Genomic DNA, 12,536 nt, shown 5'->3' on the forward strand with positions numbered 1-12,536 from the left:
ATGATGGTTGGATGATGTTAATATTTCAGTTAACAGTTGTTACAGCTCGAGAGATAAGATAAGAGAGATTTGTAGCGATAAAGACATGACAGTTGAAAGCTCTGGCACAAGCGAGTAAGTGGACTTTGAGTGGGGATTGTTTTGTTCAGGACAAGAATAACATTTTTGGGAAGGTTTTTGGGAAAATGAAAAGCAAAGCATCTACAGTTCAAGACGACCAGGTAAACTCCATCCATGTAGATGCCATAAAAAGCTCTGGAAGAAGCCAGTAAGTGGACCTGGAGTCGAGGTTTCAAACGTTAAGACTGAACTTTCAGGCTGCTGTTCTTTAGAGTTGGGATTGGCATCGTCGTCACAAATGGGCTAAGTGAGGAAAAAGTGATAAACGGCCTCAGACCTGCTGAGTGTGAATGAATCTGTGTCATCAGTTAGTCAGACAGTGAGACGGGCGGAGACGGCAGGGGAGTCTGTGTCGACTTCATTGTCCCGCCGGACAGAGGCTGATGGGTCTCTAAAAGACTGACAGATTTCTGTTGGCCTGCAGCCAGCAGACAAACACTCACACACACACACACGCATTAACACACACATTTACATACAAGCGGCACCCAACTCAGCATGGGAACTTTTGGGGCTGCTGGTTTCGATGAATGGGTGACGGAGGCGGAGGGCAGATTGTCAAACTATTAGTGTCAAACATGGGATTCAAAATCGTGTCCCCCGCCAGTTAATGGAGAAAGAAACGCTGCAATCATTTATTTTAATTGATAAAGAGTGAAGTGTCCTCCGCAGAAAAACACTCCTTTTACCCTCGCTTCATGAAAAATGACAAAAAGATAGTCACCAAATAAAGCACGAGACAATGTGAACAAGAAACTAACGAGGACTCAAACGACTTTAAATACTTACTGACAGAAAAACTTTGCATTGTGAAAAGTTATGTCTTGCTTTATTAAACCAGAAAAAGCCACAGAACAAAAGTTGAATCATCTCCTTTTATGTCCCTCGGAGGTGAGAAAGGTCACACTGAACCTGAGGACCTCGCAGAGACTGATACAAATGGTGCGTTCGGGTGCTCCTTGTCAACTTAAAAAACAGAACCAAACGGTTCTCATTCTGAAGTCGTCAAATACTGCCGCTCGGTCATTGATTAACTTACGGCAACAACTTAAGGACCTAGAAAGTCCCTGTAGGGCAGGTGGGAGGGGTGGTGAATGGGTCCAACAACACCAGACGTCGGTACAACGCCGCAAATTGACATTTTTTTCCTTCAGCAAAAAAGCACATGGTTGGGTTTAGGACAAAAGAACGGGGTTTTGCTTTACAACCATACAGGAAGCGAACACAGGCCTCCTGGGTGAAGGCCGGTGGTTGTTGGACTCTTCCACCACCCAGCCAACCCACCCTACTCAGACTTTTGCCCCCTTAACTTATGGTGTTGTCCAGCCATGTTTCCCCCTGATGCCGCCAGGTGCCGAGTGTATCATGCCGATGTGAAAGGATGTTTTTCTGTCCGTGTCTGTTGCCAGAAGTCACTGATCAAGTATTCAGTGATTTCGGAGTGAGACTTGATTGACTGTCGAGTACCAGGAGAGAAAGGGGAGGCCAGGCTGTATGCTTGGACCACCCCAAGGACCCACAGCAGGCTGTCCTCCCTTGCCCACACACTTCTGGGTCCTGAATGCCTGAGCGAGGCAGAACAGGAGGCTTACGATCACTGGAGGACAGAGACCAGGCGGAGGAGGGCAAACTGGGTCCCCCCAAACTCTGATGTACCCCTCAAACCCCACCACCCCGGAAAAACAGGAGGGTTGGCACGGATGGCCGGTCAAGGAATAAGCTCTAGCAAAAGTTCAGTCCTCATCAGCCTTCAATCTCAGAGTCATCAGTCACCACAACAACCAGTACCTGGACTCCATGGGGGGATTTGTCTTGCTGCTGCTCAGATGCCGCTCCATTGCAAATCTCCCTCGGGAGTCCAAGCGCCAAAGACTTTCTGCCAATTCATATTCATCACATCACCTGTTAATCTGTGCACCATCTTTATTCCAGTCACCTGATCTCTCCTGATTGAAATGCCATTATGAGACTAATTACAACTCCTAGGACTTCCTGTGCAGCCCTCAATCAAACTTTGAGAACTCCTGCTGTAGACTTACACTCAGAGCTTGGTGTTGATCTACAGTCAGAATAAAGCAGCCTGTCATCAGCTCTCCGTGTTAATGAGGACTAACCTGTGGTCTCACTATCTGCCTTTGAACCAAAGAACGGAGCTGTTCAACCTCTTTCACACGTAGCCCCTTCCTGTTTCTCCGTCAACCCGCCCATGTGAAACAACACCGAGACGGGGGCTGTATATTAATCTGCTCCCCTTTTATTAAGGTCAATAGAGCCGCCCGGTCAGTCATAGCAAACACAGTGGAGACTTGGGTCTAAATCAATTTACTTAGGAAAACCTGAGGTCACAGAGGGTTAAGTAAGAGGTGGCGAGGGGGGGCGGTGTTGTTCCTCTATTCGGCATATCTGATTTAATACGCATCGGAGTAGGGGAGGCGAAGGAGGAGGGGGGATGGACCATATAAACTCAGCGGATATTAAAGGTCAAGGGGTCGTCTAACATGTGTTTTCTGAGACAGACGAGCTGAAGACTAGAGCAGACGAGTCACAGCTGAGACCGATACAGATGTGGACAGAGTCAAACATCAGAGCGGTCACACAGGTACCACCAGGTACTTTCATTACTAATAAGTCACAATAATGAGTTTCATTTCCAAACATATTACAGCTTGGGATAACAGCAGCTTCTTGTTAATGATGTTCAGGAGATAAACTGACTTCTGAAAATAGTCACAAAAATCTACTGACTACTCACATTGTCTTTTACATATAGTTAATATGAGTTAAATGATGTGTTGTCATTGTATTCTATTTTCTACATTTTAGATGGTGATATTGTTAGAGGACACATTAAAAGACAGGTCAGTTTCTAGCAGCAAAATATTTCCAAGTTTGGTGGCTAAAAAGCTGCTGGAAACACAGAGATGGGGTGTTACAAAACGTCCATTTTTGGTGGCTAAACACCGCTGGAAAAACAGTGACAAGTTGCTCCAAAACACCCGTTTTTGGTAACTATAAAGCGTTTGGAAAAACAGCCATGGATCCCTTAAAAAAACATATTTGGTGGCTATAAAGTTGCTTGAAAAACAGTGACAGGTTGCTACAAAACAACACGTTTGATGACTGAAGAGTGTTAGGTGAGACGGTGACGGGTCACTAGATAACACCAGCTTATGGTGGCTATGAAACCACAAGAAAATCAGCGACTGGTTTCTACAAAAACACCCACGTTTGCAAGTTTAAGCAGCAGCTGGAAAAGCAGTGATGGGCTGCTATAAAACACCCATGTCTGGAGGCTAAACAGCTGCTGGAAAAACTATAACAAGTTACCACAAAACACCCAGTTTTGGCGACTGTGGAGCAGCTGGAAAAACACTCAGTACGTTTACATGCAGCTTGAGAAAATCGAATTATTGGCTTAGTCCGACTGAAGCTGGACTTTTAAATGCATGAAAACAGCTTAGTCTGACTAAAATTGGACTATCCGTAGCTCGACTAACACATCTAGATAATTTGATTGAAAACTGAACTATTGCTCCATGTATCCACTTAGTCCAACTGGACTCGGAAAAACAAACAAACAAACACCATGGCAACCGAGAAGCAGAGAACGCACGAGGTGGAGTCAAACGTACTTGGTCAGAAATTCAATTTTCTCTTCTGCATGTATACTCAGACAAGACGAGATGTCAGACTACAGTCTGATGGGCTGCAACATAATATACGCATTTGGTGGCTATAAATTAGCGACTGGTCTCTACAAAACACAGACGTGTGGATGTTAAACAGCAGCTGGAAAAGCAGCGACATGTACCTACAAAACACTCAAATTTGTATGTTAAACAGCAGCTGGAAAAGCACTGACATGTTGCTACAAAACACTCAAATTTGTATGTTTAAACAGCAGCTGGAAAAGCAGTGACAAGTTGCTACAAAACACTCAAATTTGTATGTTAAACAGCAGCTGGGAAAGCACTGACATGTTGCTACAAAACACTCAAATTTGTATGTTAAACAGCAGCTGGGAAAGCACTGACATGTTGCTACAAAACACTCAAATTTGTATGTTAAACAGCAGCTGGGAAAGCACTGACATGTTGCTACAAAACACTCATATTTGTATGTTTAAACAGCAGCTGGGAAAGCACTGACATGTTGCTACAAAACACTCAAATTTGTATGTTAAACAGCAGCTGGGAAAGCACTGACATGTTGCTACAAAACACTCAAATTTGTATGTTAAACAGCAGCTGGGAAAGCACTGACATGTTGCTACAAAACACTCATATTTGTATGTTTAAACAGCAGCTGGAAAAGCAGTGACAAGTTGCTACAAAACACTCAAATTTGTATGTTTAAACAGCAGCTGGAAAAGCAGTGACAAGTTGCTACAAAACACTCATATTTGTATGTTTAAACAGCAGCTGGAAAAGCAGTGACAAGTTGCTACAAAACTCTCAAATCTGTATGTTTAAACAGCAGCTGGAAAAGCAGTGACAAGTTGCTACAAAATGCTCACGTTTGGTGTGGTGGCTAAACAGCAGGTAGAAAAACAAGTCAGGTTGCGACAAATAATCCACTTTTGGTGACTGAAGAGCAACTGGAAAACAGTGAGAAGATGCTACAAAACACTCATATCTGTATGTTTAAACAGCAGCTGGAAAAGCAGTGACAAGTTGCTACAAAACACTCACATCTGTATGTTTAAACAGCAGCTGGAAAAGCAGTGACATGTTGCTACAAAAGACCCGATTTTGGTGATTATAAAGCTGCTGAATCAACAGTGACAGGTTGCAACAAACGGCCATGTTTGGTGGCTAAACAGCTGCTAGAAAAACAGCTATAAAACAACCAGTTTTGCTGTTTGTTGGTCTTGAGCAGTGGTCAGCAGCTTGGCAGGCGTCTCGCCAAGGTGTCACACCATCCACAATCCCCTCCACCTCCCAGTGACAAAGTCAACTCATGTACTACGTCACTATATTGTTGATTGTCGTTTGCAGAAACAAACAATGCCAAGATTTCCTTGTGGTGAACTTTAAAGCTGCAACTGACACTGTGATGTTCAGCAATAACACAGAGAGAAAAATCACCAGAGAACAGGAAACACCAGAGATCATTTCTGCACCTTAAACAGCCAGTTGTAGGAGGGCACTCTGGGAAACGTAGTAAACAATACGCTGTCACAATGAAGGTAACAGATTGAAGATATAATAATGTAATCCTTTCAGTTCCTCGCTGAGTGTTGTGTGTCAGCTGATGGACTTTATGTGCAGCCGCTCTGACGTACATGAATAAACCGCTCATAAGGCACATTTCCAGTTTCTCCCACACTGGGAACAGACACCACCACAGTAACGTCTCGCGAGCAGCTCTGTGGAAGTCATCAGTATCAGATGGCGAGATGGGGGAAAAGATTTCTCACACGACAGTTTTAAAAGACATTTAATATTATTGTTGCTCGGAGGTAAGATTATTTCCATATGGCAGCGGCACAAGTGATACCATCATACTTTAACAGTTATGATTTCACTTCCGTGTTTTATTTTCATTTCATTTCACTCATTTCATCGTCGTGCACTTGAGCCGGACGGCCACACTGATGGTGTCTGTGATCCGGCTGCAGATGGTCTTTTATTCTTCCAGGAGTATAAAGTTATTTTATTGTTCCACCACAGATTCACAGGCCAATGCTTCCACATGAAAATAATATTTTATGACGTGTAAGAGACAAGGCGAGCACAAGAGATTTTTGCACAAATAAAGCCTCAGTTTTTCTTTTTAAAATTGATATTTTTCAATATTTATATGTTTTTAAAAATATTTTAAAGGTGGAAGCAAATTTTAAAGTTCAGTTTAAATTTTGTAGAGACTATCTTCTATTCAAATAACTTGAGATTTGTGTAATTTGACAAGTGTTTTATTGTGTTCTGCCTTTTTTTTAATATAAATTCAAAGAGTTTCAGATTTGCTCTTTGCTGCACACCAGCAGGTGGCTCCAACAGACCTTTTTTTAGTATGTATTGTATTCAAACTGCAGCATATATTTAAATTGAATATATTATAAAGAGTTAAATTTATCTCAATGTGCTGCACCAATTAAATGCCATTAACAATAGTAAAGAAACCAGTATGATACATGTAGTAATATCACGATACCATACCATACACTTTCTTGTCCTCATGGGGAGAGTTGTCTTGGACTCAGGAACTGCCTGAATATTGCTGCTTTACAATAACAGTCAAGAACAAATGAAAAGCATTAACCATAAAAAAACATAAAAATACATACTTCACATAACAATATCGCACATAACAGCAGCACACAACAGAGCACCAGAGGCAAAGCACAACACAAACTCTAAAGCATCAAGCAACATTATTTAAAATGTTAACTGACTTTGGCACAAATTAATTTTTAAAAGGATTCAGTTTAAATTTGGGCATCTTGTATCGCCTGTGGGTAAAAGCTCGTACTCTGCATGGAGATGAGAGTATAATAATAATAATAATGATAATAAAAAGTAAAATAAAATAAAATAATAAAAACTAAATAAAATAAAAAATAAAATAATCATGAGCAAGTAAAAATATAAAGAATAAAATTTTAAATTAAAAAATATACACACAGAAAAAAATGAAAAAATAATTAAATTTTTAAAAAATGAATAAAAGTCTGGAGGAAGATATTCTGCATCATGAGTAAAATAAAATTAAATAAAATGTATTTTTTGTTTTAAATTTGGACGGACGGACGGACGGACGGATGGACGGACAGACAGACAGAGATAAAATTAAGTCTGGAGGAAGCCACTCTGCATCATGAGTAAAATAAATGAATATATAATGACTAAAACAATAAATAAGTATATATATATATAAAGATTTATGAATATTTTATATTCATTAAGTATGAATATAAAATTAAAATAATGTATGTGTATTAAAAAAAAAACACACAGTCGGGAGGAAGCCACTCTGCATCATGAGCAAAATAAAAAAAGACAATTTAAACAAACTAAAAAATAAATAGAAATGAAATTGTAAAAAACAGAAATTAGAAATAATAATTTAAAAAATAAATAAAAGCCACCCTGCATCATCACTACTTTTATTATTTGATATTTTAAGTACATTTTGTCACTAATACTTTTGCATCTACAAAGGATCATAATATGTCAGTACTACGTCTTCATCATCTCACCAGCTGGTTTAAATTTTGACTTCTTTAGATCAGAATACTATTTAAACTATGTGCAGTATATCTGAATTATTTTTAGCTGCTGAGTCAAAACCTGATGATAGAAAATAAACTATTATATTCCAGAGCAAAAACCTGCCTGACACTCACACAATAGCTCAGTGAGTGTTGTCATTGTATAGTTCGTCCACTAGAGGACGCTGTTTTCCACCAAGTGTCAGGCTCAGTGTCCATCACAACTCTGATCCTCAGAATCCTTACAAATGTTTTTATCATATGTGTTCCTGTGCAGACGTTATGAATAAAGGTCAATATGGACCTCACAGAGTTTCAATAAAAAAATAAAAAATAAAATAAAATAAAATAAAAATAAGAATAATTAAATAATAATGAATAAATAAATAAAAAATAGAATTAGAATAAATAAAAATAAAATAAATTAAGGTCAACATTATTCAATATTTTATATCAGGAACCTTTGAAAATGAAGGACGAATAATGTGTCAGTTTATTAAAGATAAAAAAGTACACTGTGGTCATAAAGGGATGGACACGCTCAGCAACAATACTCAGGTAGGCTGTGGTGTTTAAACCATGCTCAGTTGGTACTAAGAAAATCTCCCCCACACCATTACACCACCAGCAGCAGCCTGAAGCGTTGATACAAGGCAGGATGGATCCGTGCTTCCATCTGAATGTGGTTTTTCCAATCTTCTATTGTCCAGTTTTGGTGAATTGTAGCCTCAGTTTCCTGTTGTTAGCTGACAGGAGTGGCACCTGGTGTGGTCTTCTGCTGCTGTAGCCCATCTGCTTCAAGGTTGGACAAGGTGTTGTTGCTTCAGAGATGCTCTTCTGCACACCTTGGTTGGAACCAGTGCTTATTTGACTTCCTGTTGCCTTTCTATCATCTTGAACCAGTCTGGCCATTCTCCTCTGACCTCTGGCATCAACAAGGCATTTTGGCTCACTGGATATTTGCTCTTTTTGGGACCATCCTCTGTAAACCCTAGAGATGGTTGTGCTGAAAATCCCAGTAAATACTCAGACCAGCCCGTCTGGCACCAACAACCATGCCACGTTCAAAGTCACTTCAATCACCTTTCTTCATCATTCTGATGCTCCGTTTTTCAGATTTCTGTCCAGAACAGGGTTTGGCTTTAGAATGTTGGAAGTCGGAGGTTGTTGGATCCATCCACCGCCCCTTCTGCTCAACCTACTCAGACTTTTGTCGCCTTAACAAAATAAAAGTCTGCCACTTTCATGTTTTTATTCAGGAAGTCAAACATTAAATTCTAAACATGGACGTCCCCTTTGTCCCCCCTGAAATCTACACCTACGATCTTGGGTGTAATTTGTAAAACAATGTGTCGGATCCGTACCACAAATATACGCAAGGACGAAAGCCAAAAATGGTGCATATCAGGCCTCCACGTCACATCTGCGTCACCAACTTCCTGTCTCCAAAATGCTCATAAGCATGTCTCTGTTTTTATACATCACAACTTCGCCTGCAGTGTTTCTAAGTGAGACCCCAGAAGACCTGCATGTGATGGCAGAGATGTGCCTGCAGTACCCGCACACTGCCAGCAGAGGTCAGTGTTTCATTTGAAACCTGGACTTCAGCTGTTTGATGAAATTAAAGTACCTTACATTTGAACCAAGCGCAGCAGCTAAAGGACAAACATGAGGAAACATCACTGCTGATGTTCTGTGATTCTCAATTAAATATTTTTGCGACAAAGAGTTTAAACAAGTATGAAAATATATATATTTATAGTATTTTTGTGCTTTATAATGTCCTGCAGTATCTCTGCATTATCTGTAACACAGTCCAGTATGTATTACTCTTATTCTAACCTGACTGTGCTTCAGTGTCTGAAGGTTTTTGTGGTTTATATTTCTGCAGAGTCACAGTTACGCCGCATCACTTCCCTCAGACATCTTTAATTTAAACAGCTGAAACTGTCAGATAAATAATCAGAGTTATTATTTGTTATTATCTGATGAATCAAGTGAATTAATTTAGGTTAAAGTGCAGTGAAGTGAATAATTTTGTGTAACTGATAATCAATATGTTTGATTGATTCAGCATTTATTTATGTAAGATGATGCAATCAGGACATTTTGCATGGGTGCATTAACGAACAATAAGTGTCACAATATATATATAAATATAAAGAAATAAATTATAGAAATATAACCAGCAATATTTCCACTAATTCATTTTTTAAATTTATTTTTTACCGCAAGTGATGACATTTAATTTATTTTTGAGGCTCAGTATAAATTAATATTTTTTTTTCTTAGTTTAAAGTTGTCTCACGCATAATCAATTATCTTCAGTAGGTTATTGATTATATTGAGTATTAAAGGGTGTTTCAATGATCGGACAGCGGTGATGAGGGTTTGTCCGGACACAGAGAGGAGGAGGAGGAGGGAGGGAGGAAGGTTAGGGGGGGTCAGAGGGAGAAGGAGGGGAGGAAGTTAAGCGCGGAGAGGGGAGGGAGCTGAAAAACAGCGCATCCCGGAGTCTCCAAAGCTCCGCAGCATCCCGGCCAAACACCCGACGGGTGGGGAAAAGTTGCGCCTCCTCACTTGTGAAAGTCTCCTCGGTGTTTGTGCGAAGTGACGGATCCGTGATGCGCAGCGACGCAGACAAGTGAACTTTCTTTTTCCTTTTTCTTTTACGCATCCATGCCGAGGCGCGCACTCTGACTCTGGAGAAGGACTTTTCCCCAAAAAAATTACGCGCGTCCTGTCGATGGGACCTCATGTTTGTCACGGGAGGATTTCTGCTTCTGAGAAGTTTGAAAGTTGAGGAGTGAAGAGAGGAGAAGGAGGAGAAGGAGGAGAAGGAGGAGAAGAGAGCTGTCCGCACGCTCGGGAGGAGACGAGGGGACACTTTGGGTGAGTTGGGTCGGTGTTGGCCATGTGCTCCCGGAGACAACTGCGGCTTTATCCTGCGCTGAGGCTGGAAACTGAGAGTTTGAGTGCTCGTTCATTCAAAAATAAAACACCAGACTTTTATATCTTTAACACTTTATACGTTTAATTAAATCCAAGATGAGATTCTTGCATTTAATGCTGCTTTGTACCCTTTAAAATAATATTTCTCAAACTAATAAACTCATTTATTCTTTAAATCCTCCCAAAATATTTACTAAAATTAATCTATTTATTATTTAACGCAGTGACTTGGAGCTCAGACTCAGTAGAGAGGATTTTAAGCAGTATTGTCAGGACACACTGAATGAATTAAACCAGTCATTTTCTCGCTTTTTACACCGACTCTGGAATTCCTGGAATCTGCAACCTGATATTTAAGATGCTGTGTAGTGAAGCAGCCTGCACGCACACACACACAGCTTCCTTATTTAGCTTTACAAGCAAATTTAAGTCTTGTATTATTTTTATGAGCCACAGTTTGAGTTGATTTTCATTTAAAAAAGGTTTAAATTAAATATTTATTTTGTTTTTTTGCAGCTGCACAAAAAGGCCTCACATGTTTAAATGTGTTTTCTTGCATATAAAAACTAAAGCGTCACTTTTTAGGTTTAAACCAACGCAGAGCAGAGTGATGCAGATGTAAGAACCTGCAGGCTGGTCCCCCCTCTTCGCCCCAGAGGAGGCTTCTCTGCCGCTGAATGGCCGCTTGCGTTCATTTGCATCAGAAAAAAGTTTTAGTGCATTTGCCATTGTGCAGGATGAAGAGTTCCAGCAGTCAGGGAGCAGCGGGGACTGAAAAGATGTGAAGAAATAATGGGGCCCTTCACATTATTCAGGATGACATGGAGGCTTCCCAAACCTGTGATGGGGATGTCACTTTCATCCTGCCCCGAGCGCCTTTCTGTCACTTTCACACATTTCCACCCCCGCAGGCCCGTTCGCTCCTCGCCGCTGATTGCAGCTCTGATTCTCTGCTAAATCTGTGCACACGTTAATGACTGAGAGGAGAAAGGAGAGGACGGAGAGGAGTCTGGCACGCAGGGAGCGATAAATGTGAATTGGAAGTGAGTAAAACGCCCCGCTGTGACGACTCAAAAGTCTCTTATCCCACAAAACAACAAGTCCACACCAATTACGCCGTGTGGCCCCGGGGCAGTTGGTCCTTGTGGGTTTAGTGGAGAAAAGAAGCATCAGTGGCTTTGGGAGTAAATCCAGCGAAGCCACAGGAGGAAAAAAACAGCTCCTGCGTCTTTTAAGATTCACCAGAGACACATGCAAAAGCTGCAGAAACACAGGTCACATCTGGAGGTACAGAGACGTCAGATCAGCAGAGTTTACTGCACACACTAAGACAAATACATCCAGACATGATTCCTATGGAAGAGGACGAAATTCCCCTTGAAAATTCGTTGAAATTGTTCCAACAACTAATCGATTCTTTGCCGAATTGTTCCAGCGACATCGACACTTTGCTCTTAATGGGTTTAGTGGAGAAAAGAAGCGCCTGCACATACGCTGAGTTCCTTAGTTCCTTCTGCACGAGAGTAAAAACAGAGCTGCAGGTTTATATTCAGCGGCTGCATGATTGAAATGCTACTGCCAAATATCAGCCCTAAAAGTGACAATACAAATGTTTAAAGTTTGCTGCACAAAATACGACAAATAAAAAAAGAAATTATTCAGATTTAACAAAATGAAAACTGTAAATTTTCTCCCCAAAACTCGTCAAAATTGTTCAGACAGCTCATCGATTAATCTCCAAATTGTTCCAGTGATGTCGAACCTTGCTGACACTTTGTTGCTCGTGGGTTTAGAGGAGAAAACAAGCATCAGTGTTTCTTCTTACACAGAATAAAAATAGTCTGCAGGTTGTTTTTCAGCAGCTGTAACAAACTGTCATTTCCATTATTGATTCATCTGCAGATTCAAACACTGCTGCCAGTTTCCAATCCCCAACTTCTCCAAATCCAAATATACATAGTTTACTAGATAGTACTAAACCCCAGGGGTCCTAAATGAACGAACTAGTCCTACAGATTTCATCTGATCGACTTCAAACCTTGGTCTGTCTCACCCCAAGACCTTGAAGATGAACAGTTAAGCTTGAGTTTTCGTCAATCTGTTTGACCATGGGACCGTACTCCTGGGTTAAACTAGCTTCGGGGGTGTTTCCTCAAAATTTTGTAGGGGGTGCTACTGAGGCATTTTTTGGCTCCTGCTATCCAGACCCATATCAGATGTAAATTTTCACCAGTTTACATAAGTATGCAAAGTT

General features: G+C 40.7%; 1 protein-coding gene and 1 long non-coding RNA gene across 2 annotated transcripts in view; one reads left to right on the forward strand and one right to left on the reverse strand.

The window, feature by feature from the left end:
• The window catches only part of LOC144461917 (uncharacterized), a 146,602-nt gene that overhangs the window by 125,488 nt on the left and 8,578 nt on the right, over nucleotides 1–12,536 (reverse strand). The window lies entirely within an intron of this gene.
• Nucleotides 9,830–12,536, forward strand: part of LOC117250112 (zinc finger protein GLI2-like) — a 115,847-nt gene continuing 113,140 nt past the window's right edge. Inside the window, exon 1 of the mRNA XM_033616126.1 lies at nucleotides 9,830–10,222. The gene's annotated coding sequence lies outside the window, so the exon portion shown is untranslated. The remainder of the gene's footprint in view (nucleotides 10,223–12,536) is intronic.

Source organism: Epinephelus lanceolatus, chromosome 24 (genome assembly GCF_041903045.1).
Source record: "Epinephelus lanceolatus isolate andai-2023 chromosome 24, ASM4190304v1, whole genome shotgun sequence".
Taxonomy (NCBI): Eukaryota; Metazoa; Chordata; class Actinopteri; order Perciformes; family Serranidae; genus Epinephelus; species Epinephelus lanceolatus.